We start from the raw sequence: 21854 nt of genomic DNA on the forward strand, positions 1-21854 counted from the left end.
AGAGAATACAAGAGGAAGGAAATTACATACATTCAAATACTTTTCTTCTGGCAATTTCAGATTGAAACCTTTTGACATTTTTGTTTTGAAACTTTACTTTTAGAAGTATCTCTTGATTTAAAAAATAAGAGGAGAAACAATTAGAAAAACAAATCAAACACTTCTGCCAAACCACAATACATACAGAACGTGAAGTCATTTTGTAGCTGAAGCTGTACAGATTCAGGTTGTACACACTGATGCTTCATAAAAATCATAGACTCATAGAATCACTAAGCTTGAAAAAGACCTCTATGATCACCAAGTCCAACCATCCACCTACCACCAATGTTGCCTGTAAACCTCAGTATCATATCTACATGGATCTTGTACACCCCAGGGACAATGACTCCATCAACTCCCTAAGCAGCTTGTTTCAATGCCCAACCACTCTTTATGAGGTTTTTCTTAATACCCAACCTGAATTATGCTTTGTATTATGCTAAATTACTGACCCTCCATTCAGAGGGATACCCTGCAAGCATTTACTGCCTGTTTCTACTGTCTATTTTACATGTATTGAAATATATATAAATTCATTTACCTTCCATAAGTGAAGTGCATGAGAGACATGGGGGAAAATATAAAGTAAGCATTGCCAAGCTATAGCAGTGAGGCAGCACCATTGAAAACATACTCTAGAGACTAACGACGGGAAGCAATTTTTAGGTATCACCTGCAGTGATCTCTCTATAAATAAGCAACAGCAGTGAGGGAGGCAACTAGGGAGAAGAACGTGAAACACAAGGAATTCCTTTGCATTTCAAACCCAGTTCTGGATTAAAACACAGGAAAGAGTGAAGCTGAGGGTGACATGTTAATGCTCTGCTGCTGAAAGACAGAGCCCATGCTGGAGCCAGAGCTTTGCTGCAGGACAGCCCCATGGGAATGTGGCTGCCACTTACCACCTGCCTGAGCCCCTCCTCAACACCCATTGCATGCCCAGTGGCAAGAATGCAGCCTCATTGTACAAGATACCAGACTTAGTGTTATGTGCAGCTTTGGTCACCCTCTCTCATCAGAACCTGACTCTAAAAATCCTGACACTACTGTGGCCCGAGGAAGAAAAGTTTGCAGCTGAATCCCATCCCTAGGAGCAAAGGGACATGGAGTTTCTGAACACCATGAGGTATGCAACTTTGGGCTACCTTGGGACATGTATCAGACTTTATTTACATCTTTTCTGTGTGATGTAGAGAATACACAAAGTACAGACTCCTGGCATTTCAAAACACATGGTCTGAAATATTTCAAGTTAAAAATTTATTTTTCCTTCATGTTTCCCATACTGTTCAGTATTAAACAAATAGAAAAAGCCCTATTAAACCAATTCAGACATCATAAGAGGTATAAAGCGTAAAGAATAAAATCAGTGGCAGAGCGAGAAAGATGAAATATAAGAATTGCTTCTGGACAGCGTCTGTCACCTTCATAGAATCACAGAATCAACAGAATTGTCTGCATTGAAAAGGACTACAAAGATCATCTAGCTTCAACCCCCTGCTGTGTGCAGGGTCGCCAGCCTCCAGGGATGGGGCATCCACTACCTCCTTGGGCAACCTGTGAACAGTGCCTCACCACCCTCCTGGGTGAAAAAACTGCCTCCTAATATCCAACCTAAACCTCCCCGTCTCAGTTTAAAACCATTCCCCTTTGTCCTATCACTATCCACCCTCACAAACAGCTGTTCCCCCTCCTTTATACACTCCGCTCAAGTACTGGAAGGTCACAATGAGGTCTCCCTGGAGCCTTCTCTTCTCGAAGCCAAACAAGCCCAGTTCCCTCAACCTTTCCTCACAGGAGAGCTGCTCCAGCCCTCTGACCATCTCAGTGCCCTCCTCTCGACCCGCTCCAAGAGCTCCACGTCCTTCCTGTGCTGGGGGCCCCAGGCCTGGACGCAGTGCTGCAGATGGGGCCTCACAAGAGCCAAGCAGAGGGGGACAATCACCTCCCTCTCCCTGCTGGCCACCCCGTGCTGTTCCATGCTCCAGTTGTCCCTCTGCACACACAGCTTTATTGTCCCAGGGAACGCAGTGACCCAGGCTCCTCGCCTCATGCCAGACCCTGCTTCATGGCAGGACTTGGGACAAGATGTTGTCTCCAGGGGAAGGGAAAGCATCCTGGCTTTCTCCTCCACCATGGAGCAGCAGGAGTCTGGGGACTGCAAGAGCCATTTGCTACAGTATGCTCTCTTTCCAAAACTCAATATTTTTTGCTTTCTGGGCACTGCTAACCTTGCCTGAGGCCTTCCCAAAGTAGAAGAGAACAGATTTTTGCAAGGCTGATTGGCTGCCAGGAGAATAAAATGTTTATTTTTTTCCCAGCATGTTACCATAAATATTCTCTCTGTAAAGCATCCTTTCACTTCTGTCTTGTTTAAATGTCAGAGGATGTTCACAAATGTTCCCCTTCTCTGCATTTGTTGTTGTTGCAAGTGAAATGCGTGTATGAATCCCTCACCACATACATTCCACAGAGGGACAGGAGGGCCAAGACAACTGTGGAGAAACCCTGGCTCACGTGGATCTCTCTGCCACTCGGACCATCCACAGGCAGCAAAAGCAACTTTTTTCATCGCCGCATTTTGTATCAGTAGTCACTGGATAAAATACACAAATACTAGAGAGAGTCCAGAGGAAAGCGCAGCAGGAATGATTCCAAAAACATGACCTCTGAGGGAAGGTTGAACAAATGGAGGCTGCTCAGGAGATGAAAAGACTGAGAATGGGCAAAGCAACAATCCTGTAATACATAAATGGCCATCATAATGCAAGGAGAAGCAATGTGTTGGTTTTTTTGCACCCCTGGGAAGAGGACAAGGTATGTAGGGCTCAGCTCACCGTGGAGAAGGCTCATCCTTGAAATCCTTTTGCAGTTGCATCCTAGAAGCACCGCCTGAGTACCTAGAAAATAGGAGAGAAGTTACGGATGAAGTCATGGGATGAGTGAAAGTGGATGTTCAGAATTACCATTTCAAATTTAGAAATTATGTCCGAATTCCTCTGTTGCCTGTTAAATATTTTTTCTCCTACTGTGGAGCTAAAGTTCAGTCCTATGTACCATGGTCTCATGAGTAACGTTAATGAAGATCATGACAATATCTAAGGATCTTCATCAACTCCTAACATTTTAGGGCCAAGTTGTAATTACTATGCTTTAATCTTGTACACATTCTTCTCAAATTTATACACTAAATTTGACTACAAAATCTCAGAGGTCATTTTAGAATCCAACAAACAGACAGCAGATTTGCCATGTTAGAGGAGACAACAAGGAGACTTTGTCTGTGTAAAACTTAGAATTCCCATGGTCAAGGACTAGATGTGGGAGCAAGGGAAATTTTAAGCATAGAAAATTTTAAGGAAAGATTGCAGACTGAATTCAGGACTGAGTTTCAAATATTTCCAAATCTCTGTCACTAGCATCAGTGCACTCAATAGAAATCATGTTAATATGCAAGTGTTTTCAATTCAGCTATTATCTTTTCATATTTTATTGTTTTTTTTTAGTCATGATTTTAACAGTAAAAATATCTCAGTGCCTTTGAGGATATTAAAGAAAGTTCTTTTATTATTTCATGCAGCTCCTGAGAATATGTGTTTTGCATAGATGCAGTAGATCAGTAAAAGCCCTCTGTGTGCACTGTGTGTCACAAACCCACCATTTTGCATTATGCATTCATGTAAAGTGACGGAAATAAATAATGAATGACATAGGCCAGAAAGCTAGGAAAAATCCTCCTGTCAAGCAACCCAAAGAGCCAAATATTCAGGGCCCTTTTGAATCAGGTTTCTCCAGGCCTTTTTCTAGATCCTGATATGTAGCACACATCAGCTTACACTCTCACCGTCTTGGGTGTATGTTAGAAGAAAAATGCATCCTTGGATTTCACTCTGCACACTGAACCTCACCTATATCTCAAAGGTCACAAACATGTCTTGATCAAGGGTTAAATTTTGATCTGCATTTTAAAGTACACTTAGTGGGGAGTGAAACAACTCAAGAAGAAAGGAAAACTCATTGTAACCACAACGTTTTTTTAAATGTCATGTATTTCAAAGCTGTCCTGAATGCAACAGAGGTAGATTTAACCTAGCTGGTGAGGTAAATGAATGTGTTGCTTTCAGCTGATCTGCCCGTTATAACTCATTATGAACTGCTACTGGTATGTAGCAAGAAATGGTAGGAAGTTTCTCCAAAACCTGTTATGTGTAGAGGTATACCAGCAAAATATAGATGAACTTGGTGATTTTCATATGGCAGTGTGTGAAAACTTCTTTGTTATGACTCTGTAGAATTCAGGGATGCTTTTTTTCTGAACAAGGAAAGTCACTGATGATTAATAAGTTCTTGGAAGCACATCAGGCTGCTTGTTACAAACTTCACTACTATGGAAACATACCAAGTTTTGTAAATAAATCACTATCTTACCAACATATACGGTACACAGCTGACCCAAGTGGAGAAAAGCAGATGGAGTGTAAAACGACTTGCAGAAGCTGATGGCTTGATTTAGAGCTAGTCTTCGATTTGTCTGGACTGCATCAACATAGCAATGAAAACAAACCAAAATCTTAAGAGGCCACAAATGCCACATTCTCTCTATTGCATTGATGAAACTTTTAATTGCAAAATGAGTGAAGCTCGTTTCGAACCCCATAAAACTGTCAGTTACGTTGGCCTTAACACAGTTACAATTGTTGCAGAAACATACCTTTCTGCTAGCTCTTTCCCCTTCATCTTAGGAATATTGCTCCAAAAAAAGTGGAAGAACAGAACAGAACTCCACAAAACACAGTTTGCATCACTGGTTCTGTGATGCTGTTGTTAACAGCCAAAGTCAATAAACTGCTGAAGTGCATGCTTTTCTGGTTACATAGAGGTATAAAATGAACCCAGTTTCTCCTCTAGCATTGTGAACTGAAGAAACTGAGTGCATTGGAAGAGCTCCATATCCACTTGCTGGAAAAGAGAAGAACTGATCTCTAAAAGCAGACTTACAAATCTACTAGCATTTTTTTTTTTAGTGTGATTATGTCATCCTCAAAAATGAGTTGAACTCTGCATTTCCAGAATTCCAGATCTTACACTTGGTTCTGTGGTCTTTCTACATGATTGCGTAGCAGCAGTGCCATCTCAGCTTCAAGTATACTAAAATTATGTGTCATATATTCATAATTCATGAAAATAATAACTTTGCAGGAACATGAGATAAATATGTATGAATAAAAATATTCCCTACCAGTAACTACATGGATTTGAAGGGAATTACACCAAAAATGCTTCTATCCTTTTCTATTTTTTATTTTTATTTTTTTTAATGCTAACAGTCACTAAATGCTAAGGAAAGTACCTCACAAAATACATTTATGCAACTTCTCATAGAAATGCCTTATGTTGTATTGCTGAGCTATACAATTAAACAAAGAGGGATGCCATGTAGTGTACTATATTACATATTGCAAGGCAAGATATTGGCTGTGCTGAGCATGGGGAAGACAAAGCCACTCTTTCTATGTTAGCTAAATACATTTTGATGCTTCTGAAATGAGAGGGACTGCATTGCCTTAAGAGCTCTCTGAAAGGGGTTGGGCTGGTTCTGTCCTCTTGCAGAGCATTGGAGGGAGATGCAGCTGCTGAACGCTTGGCCATCATCAGTGCTCGGCTAAGGTAGGACTGGCAAACCAGGATGAAGCCACTTTCACCTCTAATTGCTACATTTAATTCCACGTGCACATGCTGAATCACAAGTCATTCCAGGAAGTCAAAAACAGTGCAATAAACAGAGCCAAAAACAGACTAAACAGAAGTGAGCTCTCTAAAAGCATGCACACAAGTATACTTCATAAGAGTTTCAACTCAATCAGCATCATTTTGCTCTCACTTATATGTTTGCCATGAAGGCTGGTTTTTTTCCCTTTGAAAATGATCAGCACCACATGAAGGAATCTCAGGCGCTTGATGAAGCCCAAATAAACATTTAAAGTACATAAAGATAGGAGCCAATTACCTCTACACCCCCAGCTGAGCTGTGCTGTTCAGTCCTGACCCCTTATTGGGCACAGAACCAACAAAAATAACTGAAAGGCCTCACTGGGCTACAAACAAAACTAACAGATCCACTACTCAATTCCTATGCTTACAGATTTGTCTTGCTATCCTCCACAGGTTTCTCTTTGGGTTTAATCCCAAATAATTGTCCTCATCCAGGACCTACCTATCTGCATTCAGTTCTCTTTCATACTCCTGACGTCACAGGGCAGTAGCTGGACTTCATCAAGCAAAGGGTAAATTCACAAATCTCATTTGGGATTTTTCATGTCCTGGTGCTTGTTTCCACATTTCTCTCATTTAACAGTGATACACGTTGAAGTTCGCAGGACCTTTCCTCTTGGGAACACAGGCGAATGTTGTGTCTTTTTCAAGGTACGTGTTTCTGTGTCATCAGAAATTCCTCAGAGGCTTTGTATCTGAAATACCATTTTGAATGTGCAGATTATTTTTACTAAATTTCACTTTGCTGCAGCTGAAGTGCCTTGAAACTCCTACTAAATCGTGGCTTCTCTGCAGTTCTGCTTTTTGAATGGTACTACACAGAAAAGAAGTAAGTATGGCGAAGTACCCACTGCAGCAGACATGCCCATGGGACTTCCTATTTCAGCAGTCAATCTTGGAACCAGCCCATCGCCATGTAAATCCACATGCCTTTGTCGCTATTGTTTTGTAGGGACCTGGTACTTCTAGAGCCTCCCCAACTCAAAAAAAAAAAAAACAGCTAATCAGTGGGGAACCTATTAGTCCTGCTTTGCAAGTGAAAGGCTCATCACTTTCTATATCAGCAGGCTATTTAAAAATGGAATTTGTGGCACTCTGCAAGAGGCTTCTGTAATTTCAATTAGGCTTTCTTTGGAATGGACTATCTGAGAAAATAGCAGTTTTGGAAAATGAAAGATTTATCTACTTATTAGCAAGTCAATAAAAGCCATGAAGACTCCAAACTTCTGCTTTGGCTTTGTGTGCCTTAAGAGGCCAAACAACCTAGCTTCATTTGAAACTGGTTTCAAATTACTTGCAGATGGCTGGATGTAGATGAAAGACTGCATAAAGGTGTTCCTTATTCTATTCTCTACTCCCTAGACTATTAGGCTATGTGCTGACACTTGGATGCTTGTTTTACAATATCATTTGACATGTGGGATTTATGTGTCAAAATTTAATTTAAAGCCAAGAAAACGTCAACTAGCAAGTACGGAGAAGCAGTAAAAGACTGCTTTTCAAGACAGAAGTCAGTGAGTTGGACTCTGCCAAGTCTCAACCCTGTACCAAACACACCAAGAAAAATTTGACCCAACTGCCAGCAAACTAAGATTCCTTTGGTGTGTTCTGATGAGATTCCATTACTGCCTTTATCATTAAGAAAATAATGTAATAAAATGAGACCTTTTCCCTGAATACATTCATAAAGATAACTTGTTGGTCAAGCTCCAAAAACCACTGGAGCCACATTTAATTTACTGTTTTTATGGATTTAAGATTTGGTTTGCTGCTACGTTCAGTCCACTGGAACAATACAATGGGAAATTGTAATGGCATATTTAAAAGAAAGGGCTCATAATCTATCACTGAAGCTTTAAAATGCCTTATTCAGACATCCACAAAAAAAGACTACCAAAAATGATCATTTCACATGGCTTCACCACACCTCACCAAAGCACGAGAGGAAGGAAAGACTCCAGTAATCATTAATACAGCATTTTGTGCAAGTCATCTTATAATAACCTCGGGAAGAGAACTGTTAGAAGAGCTGTAAAGTCTTGCAACCCCCCTCTGCTGCTCCTCAAGAGTATCTGTGCATTACCAGATGACATACTTTATTTCCAAACGATAAAAACAACAGTGAGTTACATGAAAGTCCATCTGATGTTTTATACGTAGCTGCTCAGAAGGGAACTGGCCTTTGGTCTGATACAGGCTGGTTTGTTTAGCAATAAGGATCAGCATATTAGTTTATGGACCAATACATTAGTTTAGCAAAAGGATTTTGGATGACAGGTCCAGATAGAGGAGACCTTGAAGTCACCATCACATAAAAAAATATTGAGAGAATGAGAGCACCTGTAGAGTGCAGAGCCATAGGCCTACCATGTCACGGTGGGGGAAAGACAGCACCAGAACCCTCCAGTCCCCCAGTCTCTGCAAGGGAGAAGCCCTGTTTAGTAAGGGCCTGATTCCACACCTCCCACACTGAGCAGGAACAGTTCCAACTGCTGCCTTCAGTCAGGCTTGTTGCCTTTGCCTTGAGATGTAGGAAAAAGGGGAAAGGGCCCTGTTGAGTTTCAGCACATTTGAAACAAAGAAGGCTCTGGTGCAGACAGAGCCTCCTTTTCCACCTCCTCTTCCCAGTTCTGAGAAGACAGGCCAACAGACAAGTTCATTCTCCACACTGCTGTTCAGGCTGCTGCTCGTGTGGCCTTGACGTAAGCCAGCCCCGAGTGAAGGAAAATAAAAGCTCCCAATGGAAAAAGAACACCAAACCACTCAGTTCTTTCGGATATATTTTAGGACTGTGGGTTTCAGTAAAGAATGTCTAACATTCTTTTGGATTGTCCTAGGAAACGTGCCCATCTCCTCCTCACTTAGGGGCAAGGGAGGCAGAAATTTGCCACCTTTACTTAACCACCATCATTAATTAAATATTTCATATGTAGGGCTGGCCACTTCAGCTTCAGCTCAGGTAGCAAAAAAAGCACCTTGTTTAAAAAGCATGGCCGGTATGGAGACTTTCCCTAGCTGCAGAATTAAACAAATACAAGTTTTTAATTTGCATTCAGCAGTTTCCATTTGTGCAGCTTTTGCCAGAACACTGAAGACATCTGTGATTTGTAATTTACTCCTCAGTGATTTTAAATGAATGTTTGGACTCTCATTGATATCTGATTTTATTGCTCGTTTTGTTACCAGGGGAGGTTTTCACGTGTAGTTTTTATATAAACTCAGTCTGGTTTCTTGTTCTGTCCTCAGGATATAACTTGTCTTGCTTCACTAGGAGCTTGGAAACAAATGTTCTGTCTTTTCTGTTGTTGTTTTCTCCTCTTCTCTACTGCTCATGACTTATATGCTTTATTAATTCCTTGATGAGGGCAACTTCTTTATTGTCAGAATTTGTCAATGATGCTGGGGCTTTCCCTCCTTGCAGTAGCAGTACAAGGGTCATCACAGCATCCAGGCATGGGGTTCCATACTTCTGGATGTCCTAAAACTTGCAATAAAGTCCGTGAGCTTCATCTCCATCATAGGATCACAAGGAAAATTGGTCATAAGCTCACTAGTGCCTGGGCACTGGTTGAAACGTAGTAAAGGCCCACTGTGAGAAGCAAGAAATGGGTGAGATCCAATACCACCAGGGCTATTTCTGCCAGCTCAGCTTTATCATCATAGTGATACTACGAAGCCCACCCCAACCAAAGTGGCTTTTGGGAAACTCTGACAGGGGGGAGTAAAAAAAAAACAACAACTAAACAAACATCTGGGAGACCAAATGTGGGGCTCAGATCAAGCTACGAAGGTTAAATCCAAAGCAGTAACCATGACCTACCTTAAGAACATCGGAATCTGGAAGTTCCATCAGCAAGGACTGAGCATGGTTCTCCTGCAACTCAGAGACCTGCACAAATGCTGGCAGTCTATCAGGTTTAAGCCAAGCCAAGGCCCACTACTGAGACCCCCTCAGGTGGTCATTCCTGTCGATACCCTATAGCATGCCCAATACTTCTTGTCACAAAAGGACTTTTCAATAAATACAACTGCAGCACTCCTAAAACACAGACATAGGGAGGTGACACCCTTAGACAGCAGGCTTAGACAGCAGTGGAGCAGCTATAATTCCCAGCTAAGGAGCAAGCAAACCACTTCATTTCCTCTTCCCCTTGGAGGACTTACAGCTCACCAGGTTCCCCATGTTTCACCTGGGCACCTAATCAAACTCTGCATGAAAAAAAGGGCTGACTTAGAAACATGTCAAAACCTGCAACTCTATGTAAGATAGAAGTTGTTATAAAATTATTTGCCAAATAAGCTCAAGTGAGCCAGAAGCACTCATTCCTAGCCAAAGCCCTCAAAGCAAGTTTGCAAGTTGAAAAAAAACTTTTAGGATTCTTGAAACAGAAGAAGAGGGAAATGGTATTCACATTTATGTAATTCATAATCCCAACAGTGGGAATGCTAATGCCTTTTGATTGATTGCAACAATTACTCTTTGAAAACAAAAAGATCCCCAGACCTGAGGACACTACACAGAGCAAATGAAGCATTCTGTAATCTTAACTATGACTTGAGAAAGCTATCAGGCATATGCTCCAGCTAGAGTACCTGCATAAGTGCTTTTCTGTGTAGGGCTGCACTTAAATCCATGCTATTTTTTCTGAAATAAACTTTGTTTCACCTTTACCTTAAAGAAGACGTTCTGCTTCATTTGTTTTTTAAGATAAATGATTTTCTACAAATGGCTAAAAACTGTCAGAGTGTTTTCACTAATTTTTCTGATTTGCAATTTATAAAGCATACAAGAACCATCCTTAAAATTAACACTTCACTATCACATAACATAAAGAACAACTGTATGTCAACACACCTCTGAACATGTTCACAGAATGGTTTGGATTCAAAGGGACCTCAAAGCCCACCAGTCTCAACACCTACCAAGGGCTTCCCCCCCACATGGTCAGGCTACCCAGGGCCCCATCCAGCCTGGACTTGAGCACCTGCAGGGACAGGTCACCCACAGCTTCGCTGGGAAACCTCCCTAGACACTGGGTACTTTCAGTCGATGCCGGCCTCAAGTTGTTTATTCCCCTCTTCCTGCCCATAGCGTGAGTAGAAAAGTACCTGCCTCGCCCTGTGGGCATCCCACTGCAGCACACAGACCACCTCCTGTTCAGTGCTCCAAAGGTGAGCTTCATTTGCAGTTACGGGTACATGTGCAAGTAGCACTGAGAACTGCATCCTTGTTGATCCCTCTTATGAGGAGCTGTGCAGCATATATGGACCATTAGGCCTTCATCCAGCAAATCACGTAAGCAGTCCCTTAACTTTAAGTATACGATTAGTCCCATGGATAAAATGCTTACTCCTTCTGTAGTAGGTCTAGGATTTAAGGTCAGATTATAAGCAGGTCCATGTATATTTGGATTAGTAGGCAAAATAGCATATTATGTCCACACAGTTCGCATTTTTCTGCCATTGATAACCTCTTCAGTTCTTAGAAACAGTCACAAGTATATTTCTCTCTGAACACTAGATCTGGAGGTTTTAAACCCATGTCATCCTTCAGTCAGTCTTGTACAAGAAATGCACTAATATCTAATTTAATGCTAAGATGCTTAATTGGATTTTCCCAAAAGTTTTGTGCATGAGCTGGGAGGAATGGTCTCCCAAACAACTGCAAACAGACTTCAAAAATAAAGTGCCATGCAGAAGCACAAGGAGTATTTTTCAGTGCTATTTGGCTGGGCATCAGCAGTAAAGCAAATTGAACATTCAGATAACCGAATGTTTGCATCCATGCACCATGGCTCCTACAAGCTTCCCTTACTACAAAGCATGCTTTCAGGAATAAGGCTAGTGATGCAACTTTGCTGGCTGCCCCATACTGGTTCCAGTTGCACCCACGCCCTGGGGATCAAAATGGGGGGTGGTGGGGGTGACTGCCTGCATCTGACACTCATCTGCTTTCCCATCCCCTCACCAAAATATAGAAAAGTGAGAAAAGGAGAGAATAATTGCTAAAACATGGGCTGCACTCAGAAATTACTTCCCGCCCCACCCCCCTTCCCCCCCCCCAAGTAATATACACTGTAAATGGAGTGTATAATTCTTTGTGAAACTACAGAGTTAACAGAAAAACAAAAAACCAAACATGAAGTGGTACAGGCACACATAGGCATGTGTGTCTATCTCTGTGTTTATTGTGCTCAGACACATACAGAAAATGTGATTCCCTTCTTCCAGTTAATTGTATGCCTTCCCCTAGCATCCTATTTCTGTACATTCAAAGGCTCATTTTTCAATTAAAAACACTAAATTTAGTTATTTATTTCAAATGACAGAGTCACAGCAGACTTGCGGTAGGCTGCTGGAGTGCAATTACCCAATTCCACCAGTCCCATTTCTTCTTGGATGGCAGTCACAGACTCCAGATGCCAATGTACTGAGGCTAATTTTTTCCATCAGCAACATCCAGCTTTTTGGCAGGCTGCTCCAGCATTTCTGCTGGCTGCCTCAGAGCACTTCAATGGCACTGTTCTTTGCCTATTGCCTAGGAAGCTGATTTACCTGGGTGGTATTTTAATCAGTGTTTTGCCTTAACCGTACATTTTATGCAATGGCTTCCTACCAATAAACATACCTGTGAATTATCTTCTCATTAGCTTTCCACAAAGGTATGTTCTTATTTGTAGCCAGGAGCTGGAACACTGTGCTAAAATTTTATTTTGCAATTCACAGTCTCCTGTGGTCAGAAACCCAAGGTATGAGGACTCCTGTAGTCCTGGGCTGAAGAGCAGAAGAAGCTGGCCAATTCCCCTCAACTCACCAGCCAAACTGGAAGTGAAATGGTTTCAGACAGATCCCAATTTCAAATTGCATTTACTTGTTTCATCAGCAGAATACTTCACTGAGAAGTGCTTTTCAAGTTGACTAAAATGTTCTGCATGATTCAAAGCTTTAAGAACAAGCTAATTTCAAGGTGGAAAATTAAGAAAAATATATTTTTTTTCCTAATTTGATTAGCAGATGTTAAAAACAGGCAATAAGGTAAAAGATTGATTTCTACTTTTTTTTCTGTCCAGAAGCATTGATGGAATTTTATGAATTCACAAGGAAGTTTACTTACATTGAAGCTTCAATATTTTAGATTAGGTCAGAAAGATGAATAAAACCATCCAGTCTGACCATCAGCCCATGCTTCTGATAGCTCTAAACCATGTCCCTCAGTGCCATATCTACTCTTTTCTTGAACACCTTCAGGGACTCCACCACATCCCTGGGCAATCTGTTCTAAAGCCATACAGCTCTTTCTGAGAAGAAATTTTTCCTAATATTCAGCTTGAACCTCTCCTGCTGCAACTTAAGGCCTCTCCCTCTGTCTTATCACTTACACAGAAGAAAAGGCTGACTTCCACCTCACCACAACCTTTCTTCAGGCAGTTGTGGAGAGCAATAAAGTCTCCTGAGCCTCCTCTTCTCCAGACAGAAGAATCCCAGCTCCCTCAGTCGCTCCTTGTAATATCATTGAATTCATATCACAGTATAAACCTGATATAAAAAGATTATAACCAACTACAAACATAAACATGTGGCTCTAGATCAAAGTATTAGACCTGCAGCTAGGGATGCCTAAGTCACATACCAAGGAAAACAAGGTAGCTGCTAGCTGAATGCTGCCTGCCTGAGGAGGACAAAGATGCCCAACAGTGGGTTGGCCCGAGAAGCACTGGCTGGGAAAGGCTGTTTGTGCCAGGGCATTTCCTCCTGTGCAATTTCTTCTGCTGCCCCAACTGGTTTCAGTGCTGTGAGCACTCACAAGAACCATGCCAGTGGCAATAAGAACATTTCATTCCTGTCCGTGGAGCCTTTCTCCCTTTCTCCTGCCCTTCCCAACAATGACTAGCAGATGGGGAATGGAGACGAGTCATTAAAATGCATTTGTCCATTTTGCCACCAACGCTACAGCAGGAAATAGGACAATAACAATCCATAATTTTTACTTTAACAGAGAACAGGCTGTTTGTAGGAGGAACTGAAGTCTCCTTCTTGCCTTTAGTGGTGATTTAATTCTCTGTCCTGGGCTGTGCTTGATCTAGCCAACGCCTGGGCTCCTTCCCTTTACCAGCTGCACAACAAGCCTGGCACCAGCCTGACGCACCTCCTGAAAATTTGGCTCCACTGTCAAATATGACTTCTCCTGACCTCCTTTGCTTCTCTGACCTCTGGAGTACTTTGCAATCTCGTTTTCCATTTAACTCAGCTGGGTGGGCTCTGTACTCTGTGCTGCAAATACAGATTGAAGGCTGGCTTTCCTCTGCTTGCATGGCTTGATGCTTGGAAAGCGGTCAGTGAGTCAAGAATGGTGCTAGCGAAGCAATTTTTTGCCTTTGATAAATCCGTTGATTTTCTAAATAATGGTTTTCTTTCTTTTTATGGATGAAAATGGGCAAAATATAAAAATAATAGCACTGAGTGTATCACTCCTTAAGTGTTCAACATGTAAAGCCCGCAGTAACACATCTTCACAAAGCTTTCCTGCTGCAAACCAATCCTTTCTAATATCATTCAGTGTCAGTGACCAGGAGATGTGACCCCTAAATTGACTGCTTACTTTTAAAAATATTTCTGTAATCTGGGAATCATTCATCTATGATTTTGGCATAGAAGCAATTAATCAATCATATTCTGCTGAATAATTGTATGTACTGACCTTGATGAGATCATTATTTCCTTACCTCTTGCTAAGCTAATGTCATTATTTGGTTGCTTGGTTCTTACTTTAGCTTTAAAATAGCATTTTCTCCTTTATTAAAAAACCTCTCCTATCTCATGTAATCTCTGTCCAACAGAAGATTTGAAACAGTCCTTTTTCAATAGGAAGAAATGTATCATCACTGTTTCTCAGTGCTCAGTAAGAAAAGTGGCCTTGTCAGGAAGAAGTAGCGACTGTGTGATAGATGATGGAGTTTTCAGAGGTTGTTTAATACACAAACTTAACAGTAAACAAATTCAGTAAATAAAGAGTAATTGATGTAGAGCATTTTTGCTGGAGACAACAAGCATGAAAATCAAGATGAATACATTGCTTCAATTTCACAGACAATATAAATTAGCTGCATACATTCTGTTTTTACTTAGAGAATAAAATGTTTTCATTGTCTAAAAATGAGATTTATTTTCAATAACACTCCAACCCTATTTTTCTTCCTGATAGCTATTTCCCTTAAATTTTCAGGAGTAGGGAGTAGCTATCTTAAATATAGCCAATTAGTTTTGTTACTTCGCTGGCTGTGACACAGCAAACAACAATGTTCTTGCTATTAATTGATAGCTGGAGAAAAGATGCAATGGATCATCTCAGGCACCTCAAATCAATTTTCTTTCAAAACATTTGAAACTTTGCAAGTGATTGATAAGAAGAAGATTGGCTGCAGTGTTTTCTGCCACATTGATCAGAAGCGTCCATCTTTTGATGCCCATGAGACTGATCTCAATGTTTGGTGGCTTTTCCAGATGTACTTCTCCAATGTACCAGCCCATACCCAAAGGTGTACCCAATTGGCACTACCATGAAAGTGACAGCTCAACATATTTTCCAAGGCAAGAAACAAGTGGGTGGAAGCCTCACTTCACTGTTGCTTTCAGAACTGACCTGATTTGTGGCTTCTTGTCTCTCTGCCTTCTACCATTACTCAGCCCCACACTCCTTGCCAGACAACTGCTAAGCGCCAGCCCACTGTCTTCCCCCAGTTCCTCTGTGCCCTGAGACTGTAGGAGAACTCAAAAAAGAGATGTAGAATCACCTGAGATGAACCAAAAATGGCCCAAACACACAAAGCAGCAACCACATTCTTAGAACAGAAAATATCTACAGAATAAGTACCCCCATGGACATAAAACATACAGGGGAAGGAAAAGCACATCTCAACACACTGAGAAGAGCAAGGGAGTGTGAGGATGAGGTCACCCTGAAAGACAAGCAAGGGGATGGGATTCCAAGCCTGAAAAGGAGAAAAGAGATAAAGCTTTGGTTGTGAGCAAGTAAAACCAGAAATCTATTAAGGATTATAAAACATTTAAATAAAAATGTCAGTAGAGGAGAGAGCCCAGAAGTCTGGTAAAAATTAACTCATGATTTGCACACTTTATTGTGCTGCTCTCCTTTGCAGGTGCATGAACCCAGTTCCCACAGAGAAAACTCACTCTTAAGGTGCAAAAATACTGCAAATAGTCTTGCTCTGGATAAAAACAGAGGAAACAGATTCCTTGATTAGCCAGAAAGTTTACAACAGAAATGATGTGCAAATAATTAATGTGTTACTTCTACTGCAGCAACAAAAGCAGGACACATGGAAAGATGGCATATGCTGATGCCTCCACATAGGGACTTTGAAACAGAACTCTAGTTCTCAGTTCTCTATTTAAAAAATACACATGGGAAGCAAGGTTTTGTTGTTGCTGTCCTGAGACTTCTATATATAGGTTAGGCATTGGCTGTGAAGTCTTCTTCAGGAATCGTCTTATTTACTAGCATTTTCCAACTCTGCAATGGATTGAGCGCAACAGAGGTGAGCAGATACCTATTCAAACTTGCACTTCATTGCAAACTGGCTAAAATCATGTCTCCTGATCAAAATGGGGCATGCAAAGCCCCATTGTATGGGCAGAATAAAGCCCCAAAGGCTAAATATGAAGGGCAAAATATTTAATGACAACAAACAAGCCAGGTCACAAAACAAAACTATCTGCATCCTACTCTCCGTTAAGCTCTTAGACCCCTCTATCAGCATGGCTATACTGCATGATTGTAACAGAGGACTGACGATATTGGTTTAAAAGGAGAATACATTTTTCTGCAGTAAGTGAAAACTGAGAGAAACTTCATTTCTGCTCTCAGCCCAGGGATTTGGGTCTGTTTAGCCTTGAGAAAAGAAGACTGAGAGGGGACCTGATCCAGGTTTATAAATATCTGAGGTGTGGCGGCCATAGCGGTGAGGCCAGTCTCTTTTCAGTGGTACGTGGAGACAGGACGAGGGGAAACGGACATCAGCTGCAGCACAGGAAGTTTCGCACGAATGTGCGTAAGAACTTCTTCACGGTGAGGGTGACGGAGCACTGGAACAGGCTGCCCAGGGAGGTTGTGGAGTCTCCTTCTCTGGAGATATTCAAGTCTCGCCTGGACGCCTACCTGTGCGACCTGGTGTAGGGAACCTGCTTTGGCAGGGGGGTTGGTCTCGATGATCTCTAGAGGTCCCTTCCAACCCCTACAATTCTGTGATTCTGTGATTCTGTGATTTGTCTTGGCCACTAACATTCACTCATTCTCTTGTATGGGTGTGTGTTGCTGGCATATATGATAATGTGTTGGTTCTGTCTGTTATTTAAAAGATTGAAACGTTTTCCCTTGATTTTGCACTTTCCAATGGACTTAAACTTATGCTTTGGAATACGTTTTCCTCCATGCTCAAGGAACCAAGTGTTCTCAGAAAGTCCTACATGGTGCAGTGGGACGTGTCAAGATCTGCTTAGCCCTGCTAACATCCTCAGTCATGGGCTGAGATGCATTAGAAAGTCATTGGCCACCACAATCCATGTTTTTTTCAGAGACTGGACACTTTTTGCAAGGTTTCTTACATCAAACTGGTGCGCACACTTCCTGGTTCCTTTCTTCAAATGCTGTAGAAAATCCTTCTACAAAAATCGAATCTCTTCCAGGCTTGCCTTCAATTTGCAGATGATGTGACACGTCTGTGTGCTTGCCATTTGGAGATGAGGAGATGGCATTGCTAAGATCCCTTTTCAGCAATGTTAGGATGTCATTTGTGCCAGTTAATATGGGCTTCCCACAAGTACAAAAGCAAAACCTTCAGCAACATAGCCACAACTGCTTCCTTTTCTTACAGTTTTTGACTCTAGAACCCTTTAAAATATTTGTTAGTGTCTGCAGTACATAAACTGCTGATCCAATGTTTTAGCTTTTAAATCATGTGACACTAATATCAGTTTTAATAATTCACTAGTGGTTATACCGAAATATTCCCAAACATGCACATCACCCAGAACAATTCATTTTTAATGCCATGAATAGAAAAAAACCTTTTCCCACACTGTGCTTAATTAAATAATGAAATGCACAGCAGCTGTTTCTTGAGGAAAACCAGACGTATAAAGAAGATCAAAAAGAGATTAGGATAGTTAAAAGAAAACAGGTTAGCACAATTTGTCCGTACAGCTTATCACGTCTCAGCAGACATGAAACCCACAACAGAGCACACTGTGATGGTTTTGGCACTCCTCTCCCAGGCATCTGCTGCTGGGTGTAGGACATGGGATAGTTCCTATGACCTTCTCCACCAGCCTAGGGAGCCACGAGTGTGCTGAACCTTCCCGTGGCTGCTGCTGGAACAAAGCTATAGTGCTTTGGGAGGAAATGCCCAAGGCATTTGAGCTGTGCCCTGAAGAGCAGATGCCCTTTGCTCTTTCTTGCAGTGTACATTCCAGCTCCAGTAACTGATCCAGATTAAGACTGGGCTAGATGTGCACAAGGGTGCAAACAGCACAACAGTCTCTGCAAAGCCAGATACTACCATGATCCCTCCACTCTAGGACTACTGATGAATGTTTATGCTCATAGTCCTGACTGTTCATTAGCAGAAGCTGTCATTTTTTCATCTGAGATCACTTAGCTGAAGTGTTTTGCCAGTAAATTTTTGGCACCCCTTTTGTGAGGAATACCAGACACAGTAAACAGCTTGCTGCATCTACATTTTTAAATAATTGACAGTTCCATTTTGTTAACTTGTAGAGAGACATTGATATATCTGGCAGTTCCTTGAGAGATGCCTCTGTGCTCGAACAGCAGCATCTGAGGAAAGAGCAGACTGCTAGGTACAATATTTTTGCTTTTTAAAATGCTGTTTCTCTTCCCAAACTCTTCACAGTCTACTTTAAGATTTCTAAGGCTTTCCATCATCACAGAAAAAAATAATCACAGCACTTTGTTTAAATTACTGTAATCCCCTAGGGCCTATGATCTGTTGTGTTTCTTTTTTGAGGAAGAACTGTTTTTTTTGAGAGGAACTGGATCGAGAGAGCAAGTGGATAGGGAGCAGCAGTATTGACAAGACGGCCGGAGACAAGTTTTGTGAACAGCAGCTCAGAAGGCCTAGGAGATTTTGCTGTTTCCTAAGGAGAAACACTCTCTATGCTTGCTTTTTCTGTTCAGGGTTCTTGTTCCCTACCAGACCCTTGTGACTGCACTGTCACACAGCGCAGCTGTGCCTGACAGCCCTGTCACAGCTATTGTGGTGGCTCAGAGACTGAAATTCAACCTCCAGATACGGCTGGGAGTTAGTTCATCAATGTCAGGGGAGACCTGGAGCCAGCTGAAGGACTTGAATGCTGGCCCAATGCGCTGGCCACATGGAAAAGTCACGCAGTTACATGCTGTAATTCAGAACAGCCCATTCAGATAGCCCATCCAGATAACTTGTTGGGCTCCAGGGCAACAAACAAAAGCAGGATGAAAACACAGAATTTTGCAGATCAGTAGATGCGTTCCACAGTTCTGAAAATTGGACCACTTGGATTAAACTGCCTAACTCAATTATTTTTAGGGAAAGAAGGGGAAAAATAACCTTGAAGTCTGCAGTTTGTTATCGCATCCTAAGACCTTTCTCAGATTTTTGATCAGATGGAACAAATGGTCAAGAGGGAATATCATTCCTTGGTGGGGTCTTTCTGTAGTTTTATATAACAGATGAATAAATTTACTTGGCTTGTTTGCAGTGTTCTGTTGACTAGAGAATGGTAACTTTTTTTGGAAGAAACGTTTTTCCTCTGAAAAATGCTTATTTAAATCCACCAAATTTCTTTGTATTCTGGCAGATTTTTTTTTGGCCAAAAGCATTCAAACATTTCAGAAGAGTTTAAGTATTTTGATTTTTCATTAAAATGAAGTGCTTTGATTCATGCTGTACTTAGAACCTTTTAAAAGTTTTATAAAAGCTTTTATTCATCTCTCAAATTCATTTTTGGTGGTGGTTTTACAATAACTAAATTAACTGAATCTTCTTCAGCTCTTTCTTGAATTATTTTTTTTGGGGGGGGGAAGGGGATGTGTTCTACCAAAATGAAAAGCTTATTGTCTTAGCGTTTCTCCATTCAGGCAGTTGGGGACAATTATTTGTCCTGTTTACTGCAGTGTTAGAGATGCCTTATAAGTGGGATTTGCAGCTATGAAGCTGCAACCTAAACCAGGTGAATCACAAGAAGAGAGTTGAAAGGCAAAGTGGTAACACTCAAAACAGGGAGCTTATGATCACAGCATAGACACTGTGCACAGAACGGGGGTGCCTGTGCTCAAAGTTTTCCAGGAGTTGAGTCTACTTTCACCTGCATGAGATGGCTTGCATGTCTAGAACTTCTTTTATCTCATTAAATATCTTGCACACAAAGTTTTTTTAATGCTGTCTTGGCTATACTTCTCATGCCAGCAGAGGCAGCCTCTCACTTGTTAAACGGGGTCAAGCTACTGCTTCCTATTAGTGCTTCCACATTGAAATTCAGCAGTTCCCTTGGAGGTAAAGGCCCTGATCAGCAGTTTACAGAGCAAGGCTTGCTTTCACAAGACTTCTCTCATCTGAAGAAATCTGCATTTTCTGATGTTCTCTGGCACAACTTCAGCAGAAGGAAACAAGTATGACATTGCAATGCTTAAATGAGCATCACTTAATGCTGTAGAGTTGTCATACTCTGATCGATCACCTCTATCCATCCCAATTTCAACACACTCTTGACTAATGAGTGCCAGAAAAGGACCAAATTTGTGCAGCAGTCACTGTACCAAGTACAAACACAAGAGTGTCTGCACACTGTGTAACATCTCCTTGATTACAGATGTAAGGCTGAAGGCTCAACTCACCTTTTTAGCCAAAGCATTGTAGAAGGAGCTTGAGTTGGCCCACTAAGCCACCACAATTTCCAGCTCTTTCTCTGCATCACTCTGTGCTACAACAAAAGAGGGCAATGCTGTGCTAAGATGGAATGCCATGCTGGAGAAGAAAGGGTCCATAGCATGCACATCCCTTGACTACTAGTCTTTGAGTAAACTGGAATTTTAGGTTTCAGACCATTAATTAAAGATAGGAAACTACATTTGCCCAAGATCTGATTTGTTCATTTCATTGACTAGGTCATAAAGACTTTCCATTTTTAAATCAAAACTAAAATATGGGGGGGAGAAACAAGTAATACACTTTCCAGGGTCCAAAGACCTCACATCAGTACAGAAATAATTCACACCCTCTACAAATCTCTATCAAATTAAATTGGAAAATTCTTATTTCCCTCACCTTAATAAATCTGTCTTAGTCCTTGTGAACTGGCATTATGCACTTTACTACTGTTTAATTCCCTCTTGATTCACACCTCAGCCTTTTCCCAGTGTTTTGTTCAGCCAGGCCAACAAGCCCACAGTGATGACGCCAGCTGTCTCCACTTCAATATTGACTTAAAATTTACATTTATATGAGTCACTTGGGACATTCATTTGTCACTGAAGACATAAAACTCACCCACATTTAAAGGCTAGTCCATTCTCAGGTAGCACTTTCAAAACTCCTGAAATCTAATTATTTAGACCTGTGGTTTAACCTACAGGACTACTGCATTAGTGGCAGGCAATTTGCCATCAACCGGGATAAAAGCATCACCTACTTATCTCTTCTATCTGTCAGCTCCTGTGTTTGCTTGACATTAACTTCAGCGCTAAGTCTTTCTGCTTGGCTTCATCCACTGCGGCTAACCCAGCGGGATTAACAGCTCAGAGTCATTCAGCGCTGAAGCCAGCCACAAACTGAAGAACCAGCCCCAGCTCCCTGTCTTCACACAGCCTTGGGAAGGCAGGATGCCTCTCCAACCACCCTGATTAGGAGCTCACTGAGAAGTCCTTGTATCCACCTGCCTCCAGAGCACATGGGGCATTTCACTGAGAAGCGGGGAGGGCTAAACTCTTCTTTCTCCATGAAACTCAGGACAAGGCAGCCAAAATT

General features: G+C 41.6%; 1 long non-coding RNA gene across 1 annotated transcript in view; it reads right to left on the reverse strand.

Moving 5' to 3' along the window:
* Nucleotides 1-1960: 1960 nt before the first annotated feature.
* LOC116216525 overlaps nt 1961-21854 on the reverse strand; it is a 30909-nt gene continuing 11015 nt past the window's right edge. Inside the window, exons 2-3 of the long non-coding RNA XR_004159429.1 lie at nt 2880-2942; nt 1961-2781 (exon numbers count right to left, since the gene is read on the reverse strand). This is a non-coding gene — a long non-coding RNA (uncharacterized LOC116216525). The remainder of the gene's footprint in view (nt 2782-2879; nt 2943-21854) is intronic.

This window comes from Meleagris gallopavo, chromosome 4, assembly GCF_000146605.3.
Source record: "Meleagris gallopavo isolate NT-WF06-2002-E0010 breed Aviagen turkey brand Nicholas breeding stock chromosome 4, Turkey_5.1, whole genome shotgun sequence".
NCBI lineage: Eukaryota > Metazoa > Chordata > Aves > Galliformes > Phasianidae > Meleagris > Meleagris gallopavo.